Source organism: Neofelis nebulosa, chromosome 18, assembly GCF_028018385.1.
Source record: "Neofelis nebulosa isolate mNeoNeb1 chromosome 18, mNeoNeb1.pri, whole genome shotgun sequence".
NCBI classification, from domain to species: Eukaryota; Metazoa; Chordata; class Mammalia; order Carnivora; family Felidae; genus Neofelis; species Neofelis nebulosa.
In genome coordinates this window covers 35428918-35454744 of record NC_080799.1, presented here as the reverse complement: position 1 = coordinate 35454744, position 25827 = coordinate 35428918, and the positions used below count along the sequence as shown (strand labels likewise).

Sequence of the window (25827 nt, the reverse complement as noted above, 5' to 3'; positions counted from 1 at the left end):
AACACCAGCTCCCCATTCTCCTTTCCCCCGTTCCTGGTAACCACCATTCTGCTTCCTGTTTCCATGCATCCTCGTATAAGTGGAATCCTACAGTGAGAAGCATTGTATTATTTAGCATAATATCCTCAAGGTTCATCCCTGTTGTCAAAATCGTCTTCCTTTTTAGCGTTGAATAATATTCTGGCGTGTGTGTGTGTGTGTGTGTGTGTGTGTGTGTTTTGTTCATTCATCTATCGGTGGATGCTTGGGTTTCTTCCACCTGTTGGCTATTGGTATGAGTGGACAAACACCTGCTCAAGTCTCTGCTTCTGCTTCTTTCAGGTATATGCCTACAAGTAGAATTGCCAAATCATAGGGCAATTCTACGTTTCATTTTCTGAGGAACCTCCATACTGTTTTCCACAAGGCTACACCATTTTGCATTCTTACCAGCAGGGGCACAAGAGTTCCAATTTCTCCCCCTGCTCACCAGCGTGCATCACTTCCCGTTTTGTTTGTTGTAATCATAGCCATCCTGGTGAGTGTGAAATTTTATCTCACAATCGGGGTTTGCACTGTTGGTTGCACGTTAAAATCACCTGGGGGAACTTTGAACCTAACCCACCTGGGCACGGAGACACGTTATTCTTTTTCTTTAATTTTTTTAAATGTTTATTTATTTTTGAGAGAGAGAGAGCGAGCATGAGCGGGGGAGGGGAAGAGAGAGAGGGAGACACAGAATCTGAAGCAGGCTCCAGGCTCTGAGCTGTCAGCACAGAGCCTGACGTGGGGCTCGAACTCACAAGCTGTGAGATCATGACCTGACCTGAAGTTGAGGCTCAACTGACTGAGCCACCCAGGAGCCCTGGCATTAATACATTTTAAATATGAGGTCTCTGTGTGAGGCCAAGCTTGAGAACCACTGGTCTAAAGACAAATCATCTAGAAGGAAGGAAGGAAGGAAGGAAGGAAGGAAGGAAGGAAGGAAGGAAGGATGGATGTTGGGGAATCAATTACCGCGTGAAATACATCTCAGAATTGAAAGTACAGAGTCCTCAGTTGGGTTTCTAACTCTAAATTATTCATAGAAATTTGGAACCAGGGTAGCACATCAGCCCAGGTAACCATAATGGATATAAAACATGCCGTCTGCTGTGAAATTTCTTCACCCAGCAAACATTTAGTCACCATTGGCAACACAAGCTATGGTAAGTTGACTGGTGCTGCACTTTGGCTAGACTCTCTCCTTTCATGCGGTTTGTTTGTTTGTAACAGCATTTGGAGATTCCATTCACGTGCCATACAATTCCCCCATTTAGAGCGTACAGCTCAATGGTTTTTTAGTATAGTCACTGTTGCTGTGCAACTGTCCCCAAACATCATGGTGTTTGTTAGTGTTTGAAGCCTGGATTAACGGAAACGCAGTTTGGAATGAAATGACCCAATGGCTGACCTCGAGCAGAAAAAGGGCGGTAAGTCGCAAAATACCTAAGCAATTCTTTACAAAGAAGACCATACCGTGCAAGGCCAGAAAGGTAATGAAAAGGGGGGAGGGGCACCTGGGTGGCTCAGGGATTTGAGCACCAGGCTCAGATCATGATCTCACGGTTCCTGAGTTCAAGCCCCGCGGCAGGCTTGACGCTGTCAGGACAAAGTCCCCTTGGCATCCTCTGTCTCCCTCTCTCTCTCTCTGCCCCTCCCCCGCTCTTGCTGTCTCCCTCAAAAATAAATAAACATTAAGGGCACCTGGTTGGCTCTGTGGGTTGAGCCTCTGACTTCGGCTCAGGTCGTGATCTCCCAGTTCGTGAGTTCAAGCCCCACATCGGGCTCACTGCTGACAGCGCGGATCCTGCTTCGGAACCTCTGTTCCCCCTCTCTCCCTGCCCTGCCCCCGCTGACACTTTCTCTTTCAAAAATAAGTAAATACACATTAAACACATTTTTAATAAATAAATAAAGATTTTAAATTTGCCAAGGCCAACCTGAGCGCCATGACCTTGAGCCCCAGAGCTCTGTCTAAAGGAGTCAGTCACCCAGTTCCTGTGCCAAATTGGCTTCCTCAACCAGCTCCTCTGGGTTAACCACCTGTCCAATGAAACTGCCACGAAAACCAGTTGTTCTGGTCTCCCCGGGGACTCGGAGACGCTTCCACGAGTAAGTTTCCTACATCGAGTTGCAGGCTTCGCTTTCCAAGACCATCCGCCCGGAGGGAATGCTTGTATTCAGAGATCTTAGCCAACATAATCCTGGGTGCCCTCCGTGACTACAGTCCGGGAGATTTAATGATTGCTGACCCCTGCTGGCTTTCCCTACCAATGGTTTGTCCCCACGAAGCAGAAGGAAGCTACCAGGACCCCCCTGAGACCTGCCTGTTTCCTCCGCCAGCCTGGCCGGGCTCTGCTCCCCCAGCTAGCAGAGCTTGGCCGGTAGAAAGGTGTCTAAAAGACAGCAGTCTCCAGGTTCCACGGGCCTATTGATTTACATTTGAAACGGGCTGTCTCCTGGCTAATGATTATCGCATTACATCCCCTTTGTGAATGTAAAAGACCCAGAATGGAGAGCACAGAGAAACTCTGATAATGATCAGTTAACTCAGATGAAAAGTTGATTCATTCAGCAGAAATCAGGGTTCATTATTTCCGAGGGAGTAACAGATTGCTAATTATGTTTTACATCTAAAAGCCTGGCTAATTTCATTCCAGGGTCCCCGGCATGTTTTTACAGACTCCATGTGGGGGTTGGGGGGGGAAGGGGATTCATAGGTGGGAAGAGGAATAACAACTAAAATCAGTAGCTTTAAGCTGCGCAGCTTGCCTATTAAATAATGTATATATTTTACCAATATGTAATAACAGCAATTATTATTTCATAGTTTTCATTGAACCATTCAGGGGCATTAAATACATCTCCATTGTTCTGTAAACATCACCACCATTTATCTCCAGAAATTTGCATTGTTTCTAACGGAAACTTTGTGAACAGTAGCTCCTCGGGGCTCCTGGCTAGCTCAGTCCATTAAGGTTAACGTCCCGGAGTCCAGCTCGGGTCATGATATCACATTTCGAGAGAGTTGGAGCCCTACGTCGGGCTCTCTGCTGTCAGCGCAGAGCCCGCTTAGGATCCCCTGTCTCCCTCCCTCTGCCCCTCCCCCGCTCACACTCATTCTCTCAAAAATAAATATTTTATTTAATTTATTAATTAAAAAAAAATTTTTTTTTTGAGACAGAAGGAGACAGAGCATGAGCAGTGGAGGGGCAGAGAGAAAGGGAGACCCAGAATCCAAAGCAGGCTCCAGGATCTGAGCTGTCAGCACAGAGCCTGACACGGGGCTCGAACTCCCGGAATGTGAGATCATGACCTGAGCTGAAGTCGGACGCTCAACCGACTGAGCCACCCAGGCGCCCCAAAAATAAATACTAAAAAACAAAACAAAACAAAACAAAACAAAACCACAATAGTTCCTCATTCTCTCTTTCTCCAGTCTCTGGTAACCTCTATTTTGTTTTCTGTTTCTGTTAATTTGCCTACTCCGGCTGTCTCATAGACGTAGAATCACACATTCCATTTGTGCCTGGGTGATCTCACTAGCATGTTTTCAGGGTTCATCCGTGTTGTAACCTGCATCAGAATCTCATTCCTTTGTAAGGCTAAATCCTTTGTAAGGCTAAATAATATTCCAATGTGTGAATGTACACCATTTTGGTGGGGGTTTTGTTTTGTTTTGTTTTTTTAATGTTTTTTATTTATTTTTGAGAGAGAGAGAGTCAGAGCATGAGCAGGGGAGGGGCAGAGAGAGAGGGAGACCCAGAATCCGAAGCAGGCTCCAGGCTCTGAGCTGTCAGCACAGAGCTCGACGCGGGGCTCGAACTCACAAACTGTGAGATCATGACCTGAGCTGAAGCCGGACGTCTAACTGACTGAGCCACCCAGGCGCCCTTGTGTATCAAGATTTATTGAGTGAGGAAGGCTACAGGGACTGGTCACAATACTTAACTCCAAGTTCCTCAGCCCACAGGGAGGAGAGAGATGGGTGGATTGTGTACCCCTCTTCGGTAGTAGAGAATACACTAGTTTGTTCGTTCATTCATTCATTCATTTTATTTCAATTCATTCTGACTCTACTGAGGGCCAACAAACTTTTTACTCATCCTGAAGTCATTTCCTGGAAATTGAGGTTAGCACAACACAACACAACCTGGGATGTTGGGCCCCACCCCCACTTCCCTCCCTGACCTCTGACCTCCCCAGATGTGACTGGCATCCATCATTGACACCAACTTTGTCCGGGTCCTGACAAGCCTGGAGCACACTCGGGAAGGCAGAAGACATTTACCATCGTGTGATGCTACATAAGTCGACTACACGGTTTTCAGGACATGGGTGGCATTGAAGACTGTCTCCGTCCTCCATTCATTTCACCATAATTCTTCCTTATATCCTTACTGATTCATCAACAGCCATCTAGTTCTCTTGCACCTTCTGTCATGGGATTTTCATAATTCTTTCTTATTTGAGAGAGAGAGAGAGAGAGCGTGAGTGGGGACAGAGAGAGAGAGAGAGAGAGAGAGAATCCTAATGCTTAACTAACTGAGCCACCCACGCGCCCCGAAGTGTTTCAAAAGTTTTAAAAGTGCGACTTCTATGGCAAAAGGAACCTAGACAAGACATTCTTTAGCTGCTTATTGTTATTTTACTTTTCAGCTGTATTGAGGTATCACAGGCAAGTAAAAACTATAGTATGTCTGGGGGGTGGGGAGATAGGCAAAATGGGTGAAGGGGAGAAGGAGGTACAGGCTTACAGTTATGGAAAGTACAAGTCGCAGGGATGAAAGGTACCGCACAGGTAATACAGTCCATGGTGTTGCAATGGTGTTCTATGGAGACGGACGGTGGATATGCTTGTGAGCATAACATTACATATACACCTGTCAAATCACTACGGGGTATACCTGAAACCACTGGAACAGAGTGTGCTAACTATATGTCATTTTTTAAAGGTTTATCTTAAAAAATTTTATTTATTTATTTTGAGAGAGAGAGAGAGGAGGGGCGGAGAGAGAGGGAGGGAGAGAGAGAATCCCAAGCTGGCTTTGCAAGGTCAGTGTGGAGCCTGATGCGGGGCTCGAACTCACGAACTATGAGATCATGACCTGACCTGAAATCAAGAGTGGAACGCTTAACCAACTAGGCCACCCGGGTGCCCCTGTACCTCATTTTTGAAAAGTGATATATTTAAAGTATATAGTGTGATGATTTGATATCTATATACACTATGAAATTATACTCAAGGTAATTAACATTCCGCATAGTTACTTGTGGTTTTTGTTGTCGTTGTTCATTTGTTTGCTTTGGTGAAAATGCTCTTTGCCAAGTTTAAGGGCAGGGAATACTTAATTTCTTAGCTGGGTTGTGACCCCTTAGCTGGGTTGTGAAAGATGGATAGGGGTTCACCAAGGGAAATGATACTCAACATTAACTTGCGTGATATGCATATCCAATTACTAGAGACTTTGGGGGAAATGTATGGCTATAAGTCTTTTTTTATGTTTAATTTTTAAAAATAATTAATTTATTTTAAAATTTACATCCAAGTTAGTGCAACAATGATTTCAGGAGGAGATTCCTTAATGCCCCTTACCCATTAAGCCCATCCCCCTTTAGCCCATCCCCCTTCCCACAACCCCTCCAGCAACTCTCTGTTTCCTAAATTTAAGAGACTTTTATTGGGGCGCCTGGGTGGCTCAGTCGGTTTAAGCTTCCGACTCCGGCTCATGTCATGATCTCACAGTCTGTGAGTTCGAGTCCTGTGGGGGGCTCTGTGCTGACAGCTCAGAGCCCGGAGCCCATTTCGGATTCTGTGTCTACCTCTCTCTCTGATCCTCCCCCGTTCATGTTCTGTCTCTCCGTGTCTCAAAAATAAACATTAAAAAAAATTTTTTTTTTAATAATTAAAAAAAAAAAAATAATAATAATAATAAAAGTAAAGAGTCTCTTATGTTTTGTCCCCCTCTCTGGCCATAATTCTTATAGCAGAATAAGGTTATACTTATTTAAAATGGCCTGATTATTGAAGGTAGCAGAATGTGTCATCCCAAAATATGCCACTTTGGCATAAGGACTATTTCGACCTGAGGGCAACTGAGAAGAAACAGATTAGAGAAAAACTCTCTGCCTTTTCCCTACTTGCTTAACAAGTAAGACAGAAATTTGCAAAGGAGTCTACCCTCCCCTGATGCCAGGAAGGACAGAAGTTAATCACTGAAGACAGCTCTAGACCCTTATCACCAAGGAGACATTTGCATAACGAACCCAGGTAAACACTAGCCCTCGGGGGCACCTGCGTGGTTCAGTTGGTTAAGTATCCGATTCCGCTCAGGTCATGATCTCCCAGTTCCCGTGAGTTCAAGCCCCAGGTGGGGCTCCTGCTGTCAGCGTGGAGCCCACTTTGAATCCTTTGTCCCCGCCCACCTCTGTCCCCCTCCCCTGCTCATGCTTGCACTCTCTCTCTCTCTCTCTCTCAAAATAAACAAACATTTAAAAAATTGAGACTAGCACTCACCTACCACTAGTGTCCCCATATACTTACCTTCCCATCATTTGCTGCCTGTAGAAGCTCAAAGTCCTTTTCCTTTAAGTTGTCACTTCTCCCCAAATGTTGTTCTTTTGTTAAGAAACCCCAGTCTCACTTGTGTGAGGGCTTCCGCTCGCACACTTAATAAACTTCTGTCTGCTTTGCCCTTGTCCGTCTCGCCTGTCTTTTGTTAGTTCAATTTCCCGGTCCCCAGCCGGGGAACTCAAGATGGGTCGAGGAAAAAGGCTTTTTTTCCTCCCCTCCACTATCAAGCGGCGGCCAGGGCAGACCAATCATGTGATCCAGGGTGATGGGTGAAGGGGAAAACGGGAAGGAAATGAGGGATTAGCTCGGTGAATTACCTCGGACCGGTTTGATCCTCCTGGATGTGTCATTCGTCACCCTGGGAACTCTGGAACAGAGTTTCCGTCTCTGGGGTTCAAGGCTTGGGTTCCCAACGTACCTGAGGGAGGTGGTTCTCGGGTTTTAATGCTATCTGATTCACTTGCGGGCTTGCCAGGAATGCAGACTCGGGCTCCCAAAGACACTGGCATCAGGTGGCCCATTCCAGGAAGGGAAAGAATGTCAGGAAGGGGGAGTGGCGGGAGGGTGGGGTGTGGAATAAAAGGAGATAGAGGCAAAGCGAGTTCCTGTAGAGCCTCAGTGGTTTGCAGAGCAGTGGGTTGTCCGGCAGAGCTCGCTCCCCACGCTGCCTTGGCTTCCTCCAACTTTTCTCGGCACAGAAGCTGCTGTCATGTGTTATTCTTGTACTCAAAATGCTATGGGAGATCATTTCCCATCTCCCAGCGATGAAGGTCAAAGTCTTCATCACCGCCTGCCGGGCCCTGCGTCACTCGGCTCCCTGCTGCCTCTCTGCCTCTCTGATGGCTCTGCTCGGCCACACTGACCTCGCTGGACCTTCACCATGCCAAGGGTACACCCACCTCAGGGCCTTTGCACTTGCTGTTTCTGCTGCTTGGAGGACTTATGCGCTTACAGGTCCCTCAAGTGATCCCTTGGCAGAAAGGCCTTCTCCACAGTATTTATTACTACCTGACATACAACTTGTTTTACAGATTTAATTTCATCATCGTCCACTCCGCGAAGGCAGAGATTTTATATCATGTCTCAGTTGCATGATGTAATAGAGAGCTTCCCTGAAAAAGCAGTTTAAAACAAGGAATTGTATTTTGTTCGTTTGTTTAGGAATTGTTATATAAATATATACGTATATTTTAAGCACTCTCGAGGCCCAACGTTGGGCTTGAACTCATGACCCCAAGATCCAGTTGTGTGCTTTACCGACTGAGCCAGCCAGGTGTTCCAGGATTGTGGTTTTGTGGGTTTTGGGTTGTTTTGTTTTGTCTTTTTCAAACAACAGCTGGGGCCCCTGGATGACTGTCGGTTGAACGTCCAACTCTTGATTTCAGCTCAGGTCATGATCCCAGGATTATGGGATCAAGCCCCATGTTGGGCTCTGCACTAGGCATGGAATCTGTTTAGGATTCTCTCTCTCTCTGTCTCTCTCTTTCCCTCACTCTTGCTCTCTTGCTCTCTCTCCCCCTCTGCCTCTCTCCCCTGCCCACGCACCCTCTGTCTCTAAAACCAAAAACACAAACAACACCTGCATGCTTCAAATCTATAAATATGCTTTCATTTGTCAATCCCTTGAGGTGGGACAGACCCTTTCTTCTAGAACAGGTCTGGGTATTGATTGTGGATCTAGTCTGAGAGCTATAATATCTACCTCTGCCTTACTTATGCTCAAGGGCATTGGTGACAAGTGTGCCCGCTAGCTGCTAGCACAGTCCGGCCAGCACACCGATGTCCCTCTCACCTCTGCTCAACTCAGAGTCCAGGGTCACGGCTGCCCCCCGGCCAAGCTGTTGTCACATTCTTTCCCTGCCCAAGGGGACCGTGGAAGGCGCTCATGCGGGACCGCTTCCCAGCAAGAGAAAGTTTACCCACCAAGGTATTTCCTCAACCTGAAATTGATGTGTTATTAAAAAGAGGGAGTGAATATGGAATAACCAAAAATAACAAACGCCAGGACAAATACTGTGTGACAGACACAACATGGGCACAGCGTGACAAATGCCCAGGAATTGGCCCATTCCGCCAAAGCGGCGGAATGTGATCCTTCCTGCTTGGCTATTCATTTAACAAATGTTTAAGTCAAATCTACGGTATTCAAGACTTAAATAGGATCAGTGTACCTTTGGTCATGCGCTGAATCCAGTTTTGCTGATTATAAACCTTGCAAATAATAGTAAGCCATTGAGACTGACTTTTGATTCACCCTGCACAGGGCAACGTATGGTGAGCAAGATAAATCAGAGAACACTGTGGACCATCCGTAGAGAGAAGCGCCGAGAGTCTATAGGTTTAAGAAGAGCCAGGGGAGAAATAGAACGTAATAGGAAGAGCCCAACTTGGAGTCAGATATACCTGAGCCTGAATCTTCTCAGAGCATCTAGCTGTGTGACTTTTGACAAGTTACTTAATCTCTCTGAGCCCTTTTCCTTAAAATATATCGCTTGTGCTCGGAAATTGATTATTATAATATGTTAACTGACAAGATTTCACTGCTAACCCCTCTATATTATTGCTGAAGTCAAGGTGACAGAAAACGGACTCAGGGGGCACCTGAGTGGCTCAGGTGGTTAAGCGTCCGACTTCGGCTCAGGTCATGGTTCATGGGTTCGAGCCCCACATCAGGCTCTCTGCTGTCAGTGGAGAGCCCGCTTCTGATCCTCTGTCCCCGTTTTTCTGCCCTTCCCTGCTCTCACACTCTCTCTTTCTCACTCTCAAACTAATCAAATAAAACTTTAAAAAGAAAAGAAAATGGGCTTAGATTGTAGCAAGACTGATTTCGGTCAGGCACGATAAATTACACTTGTTAGCCTGTAAATGTATGGGACTTAAGCCCTGGGACCCAAGTGAAAGGACAGGGCCTGGGCTGTTAGAGGATCTAGGCGGGGACAGCAAAGGTAGAGGCTGAGGGTGGGACCATGAGGGTGGCCTGAAGGGAAATATTTGCCTAGAGACAGATCCATTTTTTTTTTTTTTTTAATGTTTATGTATTTATTTTGAGGGGCAGAGAGAGAGGGAGGGAGAGAATCCCAAGCAGGCTCTGTGCTATCAGCACGGAGCCTGAGGCGGGGCTCAATCCAACACTCCTCGAGATCATGCACGATTTGAGTTGAAATCAAGAGTCAGATGCCTAACCAGCTGAGCCACCCAGCTGGCCCCGGATCTGGGTTTTGTGTAGATGGTGGGCCAGGATCTATGTGGACCCTCAGGACCAACCCACCCCCGTGCTCCTTTTCCAGCTTTATTTCCTGCCTCTCTCCCCATGGCTCTCTCTACACTTCAGCAGCTCAGACCTCCTTTCTGATTCCCCAATTCTCCACGGGGGTTTCTTCCTCAAGTCCTGTGTTCTGGCGGCTCTTTCTGCCTGGCGTGCTGCGATGCCTGAATCTTGCATGGCTGGTAACTTCTCATCATTCAAGTGTCAGCTCAGGTGTTACCCCCCTCCTGAGAGAGGCTCCCAACTGCAAACTATCTCCCCCACCCTGCCCCCCCAGCCTCGACCACATCACACTGACTTATGGTCTGTCCGATCATTTACATGTAGATTTGGTATTTGCGAATCTGCCTACTCGCTAGGATGTATTTGTAACCCCCCAAATCAATACTCATAGCGTTTTCGCAATCATCGGCCAATGCACGCAGAGGGGCAAAAAATTTCAGTCACCCCTGGTGCACATTCCCTGCCGGATTGGAGCAAGGCCGTGTTCTGCCTGTTTGTTTCTGCTGTCATCTTTATTATTATTTTTTTTTAATTTTAGTTTTTTAAATTTACATCCTCCTTTATTATTATGTTTTTAATTTTATTTTTTTAATTTACATCCTTCCTCCTTTATTGTTATTATTTTTTAAATTTTGTTTTTTTAGGGGTGCCTGGGTGGCTTGGTCGGTTAAGCATCCGACTTCGGCTCAGGTCATGATCTCGCGGTCCGTGAGTTTGAGCCCCGCGTCGGGCTCTGTGCTGACAGCTCAGAGCCTGGAGCCTGTTTCAGATTCTGTGTCTCCCTCTCTCTCTGCCCCTCCCCTGTTCATGCTCTGTCTCTCTCTGTCTCAAAAATAAATAAACGTTAAAAAAAAAATTTTTTTTTTTAATTTTGTTTTTTTAAATTTACATCCTCCTTTATTATTTTTTTAATTTTATTTTTTTAAATATACATCCTCCTTTATTATTATTATTATTTTAATTTTATTTTTTTAATTTACATCCTTCCTTCCTCCTTTATTGTTATTATTTTTAATTCTATTTTTTAAAATTTACATCCTCCTTTATTATTATTTTTTAATTTTATTTTTTAAATTTACATCCTTCCTCCTTTATTATTATTATTTTTATTTTATTTTTTAAATTTACATCCTTTGAGCTGTCATCTTTTTTAAAGGTTTTTTTTTTTTAAGTTCATGTATTTACTTTGAGAGAGAGGGAATAGCATGGGTGGGGAGGGGCAGAGATCGAGAGGGAGAGAGGGATTCCTAAGCAGGCTCCGTGCTGTCAGCATGGCTCCCGACTCGGGGCTTGAACTCATCAAACCAGAAGATCATGACCTGAGCCAAAACCAAGAGTCGGATGCTGAACCAACTGAGCCACCCAGGCGCCCCTCCAAGCAAATGTCCTTTTCTGGAGAAGACGGGGCACAGATGATCTGAAATTGACTCATGTCTATGGGTCTTCTTGATTATTATTATTATTGTTATTATATGGGGTTCCTATTGCCCGTCTCTGCTTTGGGAATGTAAGTGTTCTGAGAGCGGCAGCCTTGTCCTCCACGTTCCTTACTGTCCTCCCCCAAACCCTTGCCTAGCAGGCACTTAATGAGTATGTGTCACATCAGTGAGTTAAAGAAAAGACTGGGCTGTCCGCGTTGAGGAGGAAGGGTCAGGAGCCAGGCGGCTCCGTCCATGTGTGGCCACACTGGGCAGGACAGTCACGTCAATAGCATCCGCAGAGCGAGCTGGTTTTATGAGCCAGTTGGTCTGCTGGTGTTTCCCTTACATACATCTCTCTAAACCACACAAGGACTCTGCAGGGGTGGGATCATCTCCTCCAACAGGTGGACTCACTACCTGAGGATCACGGAGCCACCAAGGGGCCAAGCTGAAATTCAAACCCAGGCCAGTCCCATCCCAACCCAGGACGCCTTGGCCACCACGATCTGTTTCTCAAACTTGAGCCTTCACGTTTCTGCTGTCTCCACCTACCATATATGCTTTTATTTACTTCATGTCTTTTCTTTAAACTGCCACCCTTTTTTTCACCGAGCGTATGTTAAAAGGAGACTTTAGAACTACAATCAGTGGAAAACAGGTGTCCCTTCTTATAGAAGGAGTATCATTTTGACAATACATATAAATGTTTTTAAATTTTTTTTTAATCTTTATTTATTTTTGAGAGAGAGACAGAATGTAAGCAGGGGAGGAGCAGAGAGAGAGGGGGACACAGAATCCAAAGCAGGCTCCAGGCCCCGAGCTGTCAGCACAGAGCCCGATGTGGGGCTCGAACTCACGAGCTGTAAGATCACGACCTGAGCCGGAGTCGGACACTCAACCGACTGAGCCACCCAGGCGCCCCATTTTGACAATACATATAAAGGAAACAAAATAGCATTACACTCTGGCCAGACACGGCTCTGGGGGCTTGAGGCTCACTCTCTCGTTCACAGTGGAGGTTAGCAGGCCTTGGAGGGGTGTTACAGACAGAGGAGAATTCACCTGAACCTGTCTTCTGGAAGCAATCAGAGGGTGTCTGAACAGAGCATAGTTGTCTCACTGGGTGGCTCGCTATTATTTATTGCCATGCCTCTCCACCATACATGATCTCCCCGTAGTCCTAAAATCAAGTCATGTGACGTCTGACCAGCATAGGGAGGAAGAGTTTATGTTATGGAAAGTTGTAGAGGGAATTTAAGGAGCCAGAATGTCCTTGAGCCGACATTCGATCCAGTCTCGGAGGACAGGCCGAGGGATCAGTCGCCCCAGACAACGAGTATCCTGCTGTATTGACTTTCTAAGGATGCATCAAAGTCATGATGTATGGCTTTGAGAACGGTGGTAAGGATCATGGGCAGAAATAAAAATTCACAATAAGGGCAGAGTAGGGGCACTGGGTATTGAGGAGAGGCTCACAGTCCTTAGCAGATGGAGAGCCAGTTTAGAAGACTGACATAAGATCTCCGTCTTCCAGTCTGTGCCTTCCTCTGCAGGCCTTCTGGAAAACAAGTCCATCACTTACTGCGGAAAGAAGGAGTGAAGACATACCGAAACAGACAAAAGCAGAGGGGAGGGGATGTCATGGTGGAGAAGCTATGGGATTGCTTAAGTTACAGGGCCTGATTGTCAGAAGTGATATCAGATCAGATGCTGTAATGTACATGCACCAGCCTGGGGTTTAAAGCCTATGGGATCTTGAAGGATCTAGAACGGGCAGGTAGCTGGATGGTTGAGGAAGAGGCTGCTAGAGTGGCTTTCTGTCTTCCTCCTGTGCTTTTCATCTCTAGTCATTTTATTTTTATATGTTTATTTATTTTTGAGGGGGGTGGGTAGGGGCAGAGACAGAGGGAGAGAGAGGGAATCCCAAGCAGGTTCTCAGCCTTCAGAGCAGAGCCCAGGGAGAGGCTTGAATTCACAAACCGTGAGAACGTGACCTGAGCTGAAATCAAGAGTCGGATGCTTAACCAACTGAGCCACCCGGGTGCCCCTCATCCTTACTCATTTTAGAATGAAAGTGCCCTCAGGGGCGCCTGGGTGGCTCAGTCAGTTGAGCATCCAACTTTAGCTCAGGTCAGGATCTCACGGGTTTGTGGGTTCGAGCCCCGCGTCGGGCTCTGTGCTGACGGCTCGGAGCTTGGAGCCTGCTTCCGATTCTGTGTCTCCCTCTCTCTCTGCCCCTCCCCCACTCGTGCTCTGTCTCCCTCTGTCTCAAAAATAAATAAACATTAAAAAAAATTACATTAGAATGAATGTGCCCTCAATTAAAAGGTGGGATAAGGGGTCTTTCTCTGCCCTCCATTAATATTCAATCATTCAGCAAGAAGTACTCAGCACTTGCTATGTGCCACTCACTGTGCTGGCCCTGGGCAGCCACAGATGAATGAGACCGTCCATGATCGCAAGGGCTGCATGGTCTCCGCAGGGAGATGCTAATGATAACTAGATGACCAGAAAATACAATATAATAGTTAAGACAACCGACTTTAGATTAAACAGACCTGCCTGAGTTTGGTTCTTGCTTCTTCCCGGTTGTGTGTGTCGCTTTACATCTGTGCGTGTCAGTTTCCTCATCTGTAAAATGGGGATAGCCGTCGTGCCCATTTCACGGGCTATTGGTGAGGCTGGAATGAATTAATCCAAGTAGCACTTGCCCAGAGCCTGGGATACTATAAGAGCTCCATAAGGCAAAACTATTATTATTGGTATTTTAATCGGGGGAGAAGGGAATAACTATCTGGGAAGTTGGGGAGGCTTCCTGGAAGAGGTGATGGTTTTTTTTTTTTTTAATTTTTTTTTTTTAACGTTTATTTATTTTTGAGACAGAGAGAGACAGAGCATGAACGGGCGAGGGTCAGAGAGAGGGAGACACAGAATCTGAAACAGGCTCCAGGCTCTGACCATCAGCACAGAGCCTGATGCGGGGCTCGAACTCACGCACCGCGAGATCTTGACCTCAGCTGAAGTCGGCCACCCAACCGACTGAGCCACCCAGGCGCCCCGAGGTGACGGTTTTTAAAGTGAGCTGTAAAGAATGACTGGGAAGTCCTGGAAGGTCTGTGATGAGCAGGGCATCCGAAGCTCATGGCAACTTTGTGCACAAATGCATCCTCCTTTTTTTTTTTTTTTAATGTTTATTTATTTTTGAGAGAGAGAGAGAGCATGGGGGAGGGGCAGAGAGAGAGGGGGATAGAGGATCTGAAGCGGGCTCTGTGCTGACAGCAGAGAGCCCCATGCAGGGCTCGAACTCATGAACCGTGAGGTCATGAAGTGAGATGCTTAACCGACTGAGCCACCCAGGCGCCCCTGCCTACTCCTTTATTAGAAGTCAGGAAGGACACACAAAGCGGTAAGCCAGGGACACCAAATGGACTGTTTAAATTGGTTCATATAACCTGCGGTGTTACAGTGTGTGGAGGCGTATAACTTCTTCAACTTACCAATGCTCGTTTTCTTTCTTTCTTTTTTAAGATTTTATTTTTTAAGTAATCCCTACCCACAACACGGGGCTCGAACTCACAACCCCGAGATCAAGAGTCACACGCTCCACTGACTGAACACCACCCAGGCTCTTCTCCCACCCACCCCAGCTCCCATTTACTAAACAGCATTCTCCCTTGTTTGTCTACAAGACAATCGCTGGAGGACTTCGTGAATAATGCAGAGGCACGGGCTCCCATCCTGGAGATTCTGGCTCAGCTGACCCGATGGGAGGCCCAGGACTCTGTTTTTCAAATAAGCATCCTGAGTCATTCTGTTGCCAGTGGTCCCTCCTCACGCCCCTACACTTTGGGAAACTCTATCCTAGGGTTTCAACTCTCAGTTTGAAAGATACCTGCCAAGGGGCGCCTGGGTGCCTCAGTCGGTGAGGCGTCTGACTTGATTTCAGCTCAGGTCATGATCTCGTGGTTTGTGGGTTCAAGCCCCGCATCAGGCTCTGCGCTGACAGTGTGGAGCCTGCTTGGGATTCTCTCTCTCCCTCTCTCTCCGTCCCTCCTCTGTTAGCTCTCTCTCTCTCAAAAATAAATAAACACCTTACTTTTTTTTTTTTTTAAAAGAAAGCTTCTTGCCTAGCTCTATAATGTAGACAGAGATCACACCCGAGCCCCTGAGTAGGAGAAAATGGCATATAATCAAAATTGGCTTTGACTATCTCCTGAGAACCAACCCTTTGGATCCATCTACCAGCTGTAGCTCTGAGCGCACTTTTAACCTTCAGCATTGGAAATGCTGTTGCTGTTTCCTTGCTTCTGGACTTGGCTTGTATTAGGGGCCCATGATATAAAAAAAAAACCCAAACAAACATGTTTCTAAACCAGTGTGATTTAGAAACTAGAAGTTTCTGAGATGATGCAAATGTTCCATATCTGTACTGTGAGTATCCAGCACTTGAAACGTGGCTGCAGTGATCGATGTGCTGAACATTTTATTTTAATTAATTTAAATGGATTTAAATGTCCCACGTGGTTACCACTGTGAACCAGGGGCTTCTAAGCCCTGGAACTGTGCTGAGCACAGAGAGCACACACACTGTGAAGGTCTCAGGGACTGACACAGCTTTGGGGATCAGCAGGTGCTTGTTCCTCCTCTTGGGATCACCCTCTGGGTTCTGTGTTCTTTGGAGGGAGCAGAGGGCAGAAAGTCCTGCATTACTCAAATGGCAATTTTCTCTCTCTCACACATAGAGTTGGATTTTCCAAATTAAAGACACGTATAATATGACTCCACTGTGGGGCTTGTCAAAGCATCCCTTCATGGAGCGCCTGGTAGAACATGTGACTCTTGATCTTGAGGTTGTAAGTTCAAGCCCCATGTTTGGTGTAGAGATACTCAAAAATAAAATCTTAAAAAAAAAAAAAGCATCTTTTCATGATCCTGTTTTTTTTAATGTTTATTTTTGAGAGGGAGAGACTGGGGAGAGGCAGAGAGAGGGAGACACAGAATCTGAAGCAGGCTCCAGGCTCTGACCTGTCAGCTCAGAACCCTACTCGGAGCTCGATCTCACGAACCACGAGATCATGACCTGAGCTGAAATCAAGAGTTGGACACGTAACCAACAGGGCCACCCAGGCGCCCTGGCATTGATGTGATTAGAAAGGAGATGATTCTGAAGCAGGGTCAGGGTTGAGAACCACAGTTTGAAGGAACGTGGTTTCACACCTGCTCTTCTCAAAGCCTGGATCTTCCTGCCATGGCAGCTTTGGCCTCAGCTCAAATATCACTTCCTCAGAGACACCCTTGAAAATACTTTCTGGAGAAGGCTTGTCTCTCCCCGAAGATACTGTCTACCTAATCGCTCTCTTATTTTCTACAACACTTTCGCCGTGTGCGATAATCATTGCTTTATTTTCTGTGACATCACGCCCACTAATCCCCGACAGCAGGTATGGTTTCTATCGTGTTCCCGCAGCACCCCCAGGGTCTGAAATGTTCCTAGCACACAGAAGACACTCCATACATATTGGATGAACAGATAATTAGGTTTCTTTATTCGCAGGGACATGCTATTCCCTAATCACTTTGAATGGACTTGGTAATCCTCAAGTCTTTGTCAGTAACACATTGATAAACTATCTGCTGAGAGTTTATTTTAGATCTGGCTAATTTCGTGTGTTATGCCTGTATTTTTTAACAATGATAAAAGTCGCACAAATATGTGTCCATTATAGTAAAAGGAGAAGCAGGGGCACCTGGGGGACTCAGTCGGTTAAGGGTCAGACTTCGGCTCAGGTAGTGATCTCGCGGTCTGTGGGTTCGAGCCCCGCATCAGGTTCTCTGCCGACCGCTCAGCCTGGAGCCCGCTTTGGATTCTGTGTCTCCCCCTCTCTCTGCCCCTCCCCTGCTCACACTGTCTCTCTCTCTCTCTCTCAAAAATAAATAAGCCTTAAATAACATTTTTTTTTAAGTTTAAAAAAAGAAAAGAAAAACTAGAAGCGAAAGTCTCAAGTTAAAAATAAACTGTGGTAAAATATCCACGAGGGTTGCCTGGCTGGCTCAGTCATTAAAGCATGTGACTCTTGATCCTGGGTTGTAAGTTCGAGCCCCAAAGTGGAGCCATACAGTGTTTGTCTTTTTCTGCCTGGGTTATTTCCCTGAGTGTGATGTCCTCCAGCTCGTCCACGTTGTAGCGTGTCAGCACGACCTTCCTTTTTAAGGCGAAAGAATATTCCACCATACGGATAGATCGCATTTTGCTTTGCTACTTGTCTGTCGATGGACACTTGGGCTGTTGCCACATTCTGACCATCGTGAATGAATCTTTGGCTATTGCTCTGCACGGTGGCAAATGTCTGTTAGAGTCCCTGTTTTGAAAACGGGACTGCTGAATCCTGTAGTCATTGTAAGTTCAATGGTTGGAGGAACCGCTATCCCGTTTTCCACAGCAGTGGCGCCATTTTACATTCCCACCAACGGTGCCCAAGGATTCCCATATCTCCACACCTTCATCAACATTTGTTGCTTTTTTTGAAACAATTTTTTAACGTTTATTTTTGAGACAGATAGGGAGAGAATGTGAGTGGGGGAGGGGCAGAGAGAGAGGGAGACACAGAATCCGAAGCGGGCTCCAGGCTCTGAGCTGTCAGCCCTGAGCCCGACGCGGGGCTCGAACTCACTGCAAGGTGGTGACCTGAGCAGAAGTTGGACGCTTAACCGACGGAGCCACTCAGCCGTCCCGTTGCTGTTGTTTTTACACTCACCATCCTTACGAGTGTGAGGTGGTATCTCATTGTGGTTGTGATTTGTTTTTCTCTAATGATTACTGGTGTTGAGCATCTTTCCACGTGTTTGTTGTTCATTTGCATATCTTCTTAGGAAAAAGGTCTCTTCGAGTCCTGATTTCTTTTCTTTTCTTTTTCTTGAGAGAGAGAGAGAGAGGGTGAGCATTGCAGGGAGGGGCAGAGGGAGAAAGACAGCCTCAAGCAGGCCCCACACCCAGGGAGGAACCTGACGTGGGGCTTGATCTCATGACCGTGAGATCATGACCTGAGCGAAAATCAAGAGTGGGACGCTTCACCGAGTCACCCAGGCGCCCTGGATCCTGATTCCAAGTAGCCACCCTCCCACCTTCCTTTTGTGTCAGGGTATCTAGCTCTGTACCACCTTTTTCATAGTTGCATAGTACTCCGTTGCAGAGCGGTTCTACATTTGATTAAACCAATTTCTCACGGTAGGGCTTTTTCATGATTTCAGATAATACAGTGGTAGCGTTCTTGTTATTTGATGATGGTTCCTGAAAACGCATTTGGGTTTTGTCTCCACATGCCCGTGGTCTTTCAGCCTTGCAGCGTTAGATACAGCAGCGGCACCAAAGACCCAGCTGGGAAATGATGTTCAAATGAAAAAGGCTTTGTCACCGCGCGTTGGCTCTCACTCTTCTTCTGTCGCATGGTGGTTACATTGCTCTGTTGCGTCACCGGCCATGAACGGAGTTCTAGGAAGACAGCATAAAAAATAGCCATCCAAAGCCCCAGACTCAGAGACGTTTGGATCCATCATGTATCCACTGTGTGACCATGGACAAGTCATTGAATCTCTCTGTGCCTCAGGGTCATGTGTTTAAAGAGGCATAAAGGGGCTCCTGGGTGGTTCAGTCATTTGAACATCTTGCTCTTGATTTTGGCTCAGGTCATGATCCCAGAGTCATGGGATTGAGCCCCATGGTGATGCTTAAAATTCTCTCTCTCTCTCCTCCTCTGCCCCTCCCCTGCTTGCGTGCACACACACACACACACACACTCTCTCTCTCTGTCTAAAAAATAAAAATAGGGGCGCCTGGGTAGTTCAGTCGGTTAAACATCTGACTTCAGCTCTAGTCACGATCTCACGGTTCCTGAGTTCGAGCCCGGCATCAGGCTCTATGTTGACAAGTCTGAGCCTGCTTCAGATTTCGCATCTCCCTCTCTCTCTCTGCCCCTCCTCCGCTCATGCACGCGCTCTCTCTCAAAAGTAAATTAACATTTTGGGGCGCCTGGGTGGCTCAGTCGGTGTCCGACTTCAGCCCAGGTTCACAAGTTCAAGCCCACATCAGGCTCTGTGCTGACAGCTCGGAGCCTGGAGCCTGCTTCAGATTCTGTGTCTCCCTCTCTCTCTGCCCCTCCCCGTTTCACACTCTGTCTCTCTCTCTCTCTCTCTCAAAAATAAATAAACATTAAAAAAAGTAAATAAACATAGAAAAAAATTTAAAATAAATAGATAAAATATTTCAAATATTAAATAAAGAGGCATAAAAATTATAGCCTCCCTGCAAATGGCAAAATGAATGTAAAAATGCTCAGCGTGCAGTGAGAATGTTAAGATCAGCCCCTCGGTGAACATTCACTTGTATTCTGGTTGCCACCGTCACTGTCCCTGTTGTCGCCTTCAGGATCTTCCGGTGGAAATTTGCAGTAGAACATCTGAGAACGAAGCAGAAAATGCCAAGCGCTACATCCGCAGTGAGAACATCTGTTTCAGTCCCTTAATGCGATTTTGGGTTCTAGCCTCCCTGGGTGAGGGACCGTTGAATGTTTCTTTTCACCATAATCAGGGCTCTCAGTTCTTGTAAAGGAGGTACCTTATCAACTCAGTGTTTACGTGGGTTAAAGACGGAGAGCTGGGCACTTACACGGAATTTACACGCTAGTGCGTTCACAGAACAGGTGCTCGGGAAGCACCTGTCGACGACTGCCCAGGGATCTCGCCATTGGGTGGTTCCCTATTCCCCATTTCATGATTGCTTTTCTTCTTCTCTGTGTGGGGTGACTTCCCCCTTCTTTGGAAGTACCCCACTATGATTTTCAAGGGATGGCCCTAGGTGGAATATTCATACTAGTTTTTTTCTTCCACCTACTTGCCACCAATGATTGAGTGAAGGTGGGCCCGTGGCTCAGAAATCGTCATGTTTCTAGGGAAGAACCCTCCCTTGCTTTTGCTAGCTTCTGGTGACAGCGGGCAACTCTTGCTGTCCCTTGGCTCATAGAGCACCCCCCCCCCCCGCCCCACTCCCGCCTTGAGTCTCTGCCTCTGTCTTCCCATGGCCTTCTCCCTGTGTGACTGTGTTCAAATTTCCTTTTTTTTTAATTAAAAAATTTTTTTTAATGTTTTTATTTATTTTTGAGACAGATACAGAGCATGAGCAGAGAAGGGGCAGAGAGAGAGGGAGACACAGAATCTGAAGCAGGCTCCAGGCTCCGAGCTGTCAGCACAGAGCCCGATGCGGGGATTGAACTCACAGACTATAAGATCGTGACCTGAGCCAAAGTCCGACGCTCAGCCGACTGAGCCACCCAGGCTCCCCTCAAATTTCCTCTTCTTAAAAGGACAACAGTATTGGACCAGGGCTCACCTTAATAACCTTGTCTTTAAAATCTTTTTAACATTTATTTATTTTTCAGAGAGAGAGGTGGGGGGAGACAATGTGAGTAGGAGAGGGGCAGAGAGAGAAGGACAGAGAGAGAATCCCAAGCAGGCTCCACACTGTCAGCACAGAGCCTGACATGAGGCTCGAACTCATGAAACCGTGAGATCATCACCTGAGCTGAAACTAAGAGTTGAACATTTAACTGACTGAGTCACCCAGGTGCTCCAGATCTCTCATTTGAATGCTAATGAGAAATTCACATTGAAACAAAATTCACTGGAAGTTGTCCGTTTGCCAGATGGAGTGGGAGGAAGGAGGGTAGTCAGGGATGGCATCTCAGAAGAGGTTTCAGAGGCAGACTAGGAATAAAAAATAAAGGACCAGTCAAATGTGGACTGAGGTAGCTCCCTTCCCCCTTCCTCCTTGACCAGTGGTCTCCTCTGCTTTCCTTTCTCTTCAGAAGTCTGGAATCTTGGGGCGCCTGGGTGGCTTAGTCGGTTAAGCGTCCGACTTCAGCTCAGGTCATGATCTCACGGTTTATGAGTTCGAGCCCCACATTGACCTTGTTACTGTCAATGCCATCTGTCTTAGGAGAGTGCTTAGGACTGTCTGTCCCCTTCTCGCTGCCCCTTCCCTGCTTGTGCGTGCACGCTCTCTTTCTCTCTCTCTCTCAAAAATAAAAATAAAACATTAAAAAAAAAAGTCAGTTCTTACGGTCCTCTGTCCTCTCCTTTTCACACAAGACCACCCAGCCCAGACGGAGGGGGTTTCTCAGCGTCCCGAAAGAGGCATGGAGGGACCACCTCGGGGACCGGCACACCTGGGCAGAAGCTGCTGGAGGATTTGTCGACAGTTCCCAGCCACTTGCCTTGTTTTCCCAGAGAACTGGCGGTGGTCCCAGCGGTTCGCCTGGCGGGCACACGAAAACCAACCGTTCCCCAGGTGGGATTGCGGGATAGATGCCAGTTATTCCTGCTTTTCTGTCTGGATGAGTCCTGGGCTGTGACTATAGCTGTGTGTGTGTGTGTGTGTGTGTGTGTGTGTGTGTTCTGTCACTGAGTGGGCTTTGTGGTGTGGGGAGAGGAACCCGGAGGCCCAACTGCAAAAATGGCAAGAAGGTAGACGTTAAGTGCTTTTTGGGCATTAGGAGCTCTGGGCTCTAACACCCTCTGAAAGCTTCATCCATGACATGGTCAGTTTCATTTGTCAACTTGAGAGGGTACAGGGCGCCCGGATATTTGGTTAAACATTACTCTGTGTCTGTGGGAGTGTTTCTTTCTGGAGGAGATAAACATTGGGGGGGGGAAGCTTTTTTATTTGTTTGTTTATTTATTATTTATTTATTTATTTATTTATTCATTTTTAATGTTTTATTCATTTTTGAGAGAGAGAGAAAGACAGAGAGACAGAGCATAAGCAGGGGAGGGGCAGAGAGAAAGGGATATGAGAATCCAAAGCCGGCTCTGGGCTCGGAGCTGTCAGCACAGAGCCCGATGTGGGGCTTGAACCCACAAACTGCAAGATCGTGACCTGAGTCGAAGTTGGATGCTTAAGGAACTGAGCCACCCAGGCACGCCAAGGAGGTAAACGTTTGAACAGGGAGACCGAGGACATTGCACTGCCCTCCCCAGTGTGGGCGGGTTCTTCCACTCAGTCGGGGGACTAAGTAAAACAAAAAGGAGAGGTAAGGGAGACGATTTTCGATTTTCGAGCTGGGTCGTCTGTCTTTCCTGCTTTCAGACCTGGACTCACACTGGAAATTCTGCCATCAGCTCTCTTGAGTCTCCAGTTTGTCACCTGCAGACACTGGGGCTTCTCAGCCCCCAGAACCCCGTGAGCCAATTCCTTGTAGAAAATGTCTGTTCTCCGGAGAGCCCTGACGCATGCAACCACTTTCCCGTAACTGAAAAATTCCCCTCTTTTCGGCGGTCACAATCCACAGAGAAATCTTCCCAATGAAATGAGTCTGTGGCTGGTTTAATTTGGGGGGTGGAGCTCATTCATCCATCCCTTTGTTTAGCAGACGTGTACGGACTAATACAGTCCCTTATGTTGCACACTTCTTGCCGGTGAGATGCACAGAGAACACACGGGACTCGGGAGCCCCCAGAGCTGTGTGGCTTGGCAACCGTGCCTGTTATGTTAGGTCCTGGCTGTGTGCTGGGCTCTGGGGACATATCTGACTGAACCGATCTGATCGCTTCCTGCCCGCTGGAGCTCACCTAGACCTGTTGCAAAATCCTGGAAAGCCAATCAGTCCCCACCTTCAGATGCCTCTGGCTTAAACATAAGGAAAATTAATAGTCTTGATCACAAACTGGGGCACCTGGGTGGCTGAGTCGGCTAAGCATCTGACTTTGGCTCAGGTCACAATCTCATGGTTCATGATGTGGAGCCCCGCATCTGGCTCTGTGCTGACAGCTCAGAGCCTGGAGCCTGCTATGGATTCTGTGTCTCCCTCTCTCTCTGCCCTTCCCCCGCTCTGCTCTGTCTTGCTCAGAAATAAACATTAAAAATCCATTTATTTTATTTTATTTATTTTTTAACGTTTATTTATTTATTTATTTTTTATTAATTTTTTTTTCAACGTTTTTTATTTATTTTTGGGACAGAGAGAGACAGAGCATGAACGGGGGAGGGGCAGAGAGAGAGGGAGACACAGAATCGGAAACAGGCTCCAGGCTCCGAGCCATCAGCCCAGAGCCTGACGCGGGGCTCGAACTCACGGGGCTCGAACTCACGGACCGCGAGATCGTGACCTGGCTGAAGTCGGACGCCCAACCGACTGTGCCACCCAGGCGCCCCTAACGTTTATTTATTTTTGAGACAGAGAGAGACAGCATGTGAACAGGGGAGGGGCAGAGAGAGAGGGAGACACAGGATCTGAAACAGGCTCCAGGCTCTGAGCTGTCAGCACAGGGCCCGACGCGGGGCTCGAACTCACAGACCGTGAGATCATGACCTGAGCCGAAGTCGGGCGCCCAACCAACCGAGCCACCCAGGCGCCCCTAAAAATCCATTTAAAAAAATAGTCTTAATCACAAACTGAAGTCTTACACTTTGGGGAGTCTGTAGGGAAACCTTCTGCTGGGCATCTTATCACCCCCCCCCCCCACCCCCCAGTCTGGGTTGGATGCCCCTCTCTTTGTTCCGGCTGCATTCTCTACTTCCCTGATCACAGCCCTTATCTTCCTGCTTGAATGTGTAAGCACAGAGGCCAGTTACCAGAACCCAGGGGAACTCGAGACGTAGGAGAACGCAGCCTGGCAAGAGCTGTGGCATCTGCTGGAGGAATATCCCCAGCAGGCTGTGTCTGAATAAGAGGGAGACGGGGGTATGAATACCCCAGGCTCTTTTCCCCAGTGCTGTCACGCTGGGATCTCCTACTGGCCGACCCCAACTCTAAGCAAGAGGGCAAGGATCAACTAGTGTTGACGTAGATCCTACTCATCAGCCCCCTGGGACAGAAAGCCGGGCAGAGGAGGTAGAGAGTAGATCTGGAGAGGTAAATGGAATGATTGTCCTCTGCAATAAGGCAGAACTTTCTAACTCTCCAAAAGATGGCGTGAGCCACCGGATGGGAGTGCACGGTGTTTATAGACATCCTAGTGGGGTCAGCCGCCACCCGGAAGACAGGAATACGTGACCACTCAAGTCCTTTACCAAGGACTTCAAAAGAGTAAACGCTTTTGTGATACCTCCAGCCCCCAGCTGCCCTTCTCCTTTATCCTTAGATGAGACAGCAGTGATAGTAATGGCAATGATAGTCACGATAATAATAATAGTATTAACAACCATCACCACTGGCACCGAGGCTGCTGTCATGTAATTAACACGTAATGGGCGCGCCGTAAGGGGGGGGGGCGGTGCTAAGCCATTTGCAGGTTTCACCTTTATTTCTTCCTCATAACAACGCTACCAGGTAGCTGCTTTTACTGATTCCATTTTGTAGATGAGTAAATGAAGCTCAGAAAGGGTTTCAGTAACTTTCTGGAGGTCACACTAGTAACTCGCAGAGCTGAGATTTGCACCCAGGCCCCTGCGATGGATTGGTATAGTCTGGAAGCCTGGAACCGGCAGAGTCTTTCAGTGAAGAGTCAGGAGGACGTAGGGAGTTGCTCTGAAAAGAACAGAATCCCCAGGAGGAAGCCTCTCCAAGAGTGGGACCCAGTTTGCTGGAGTCTCTCCCCGCATACAGATGCATGGGCTTTGCTGACTTCCAGATCAGCTGAGGTCATCAGTTTCAGTTCTTCCTGATGGTTCACCAGTCTCCGTGGGCTTTTCAGTCTCTGGCCAAATCTTCTGGCAGCTAAGTACACAGACAGAGCTCCCCCTCCAGCTGGGGAAAGGAGAGCTCTACATAATAAGGTTGGGGTTCTGCCTGGAACCAGAGTCTCACGGGAAGAGAACACTGGTGACGGCCAAGATCCGTCACTCTTCCTCTTTGCTGGCTTCCAGACTTGGTTTCTGCTTGTCCTTGTATCTTGGCATATTGAATGGGAATGATGCCCTCCAGGGTCCTCCCACACCGATCAGCAAACTCTTGGTGCCTGTGGCCCATGGCAGAGCTTGGAGTCTTGTGTTTTAGAGAGGGAGATACTGGCTCTGGGACCACATGATTCACAGCGGGGAAGCATCCTTTACGGTGAGCGTCCATAAAATGGGGATCATAACAGAACCACAGTAGAACTGCATAAGGCAGGTAATAAGGGCTAAACGGTACCACCTAAGAAGGGCATCTAGCATGGTGCTTAGTACATAGTAGTCACTCAGTAAGCAATGAATGTAAATGCCTCCCCTTATAATTCCTGAAGGGACACTACTTTGTTATTTTGACTTCTCTGTATGACATTCTTTATGTTTTAAAAATGTTAAATGTTTATTTTTTAAGAGAGAGAGAGAGCGCAGAGGAGGGACAGAGGGAGAGGGAGACGCAGATTCTGAAGCCGGCTCTGGGTTCTGACCTGTCAGCACAGAGCCCGATGTGGGGCTTGAACTCATGGAGTGCGAGATCATCATCTGAACTGAAGTTGGATGCTTAACTGACTGAGCCACCCAGGCCCCCTGCTGTATGATATTCTTGACTGAATGATATCAAATGCTTTCTCTACATGAATTGTGTTATTCATATGATTTACTCTGCTTA

General features: G+C 47.2%; 1 long non-coding RNA gene across 1 annotated transcript; it reads right to left on the bottom strand.

Annotated features, from left to right (window-relative positions):
• Positions 1-4062: 4062 nt before the first annotated feature.
• LOC131500774 (uncharacterized) lies at positions 4063-7477 on the bottom strand. The gene is made up of 2 exons (XR_009256453.1): positions 6913-7477; positions 4063-4480 (listed from the first exon to the last, which is right to left on the bottom strand). It is a non-coding gene; the product is annotated as an uncharacterized LOC131500774 (long non-coding RNA).
• Positions 7478-25827: the final 18350 nt, after the last annotated feature.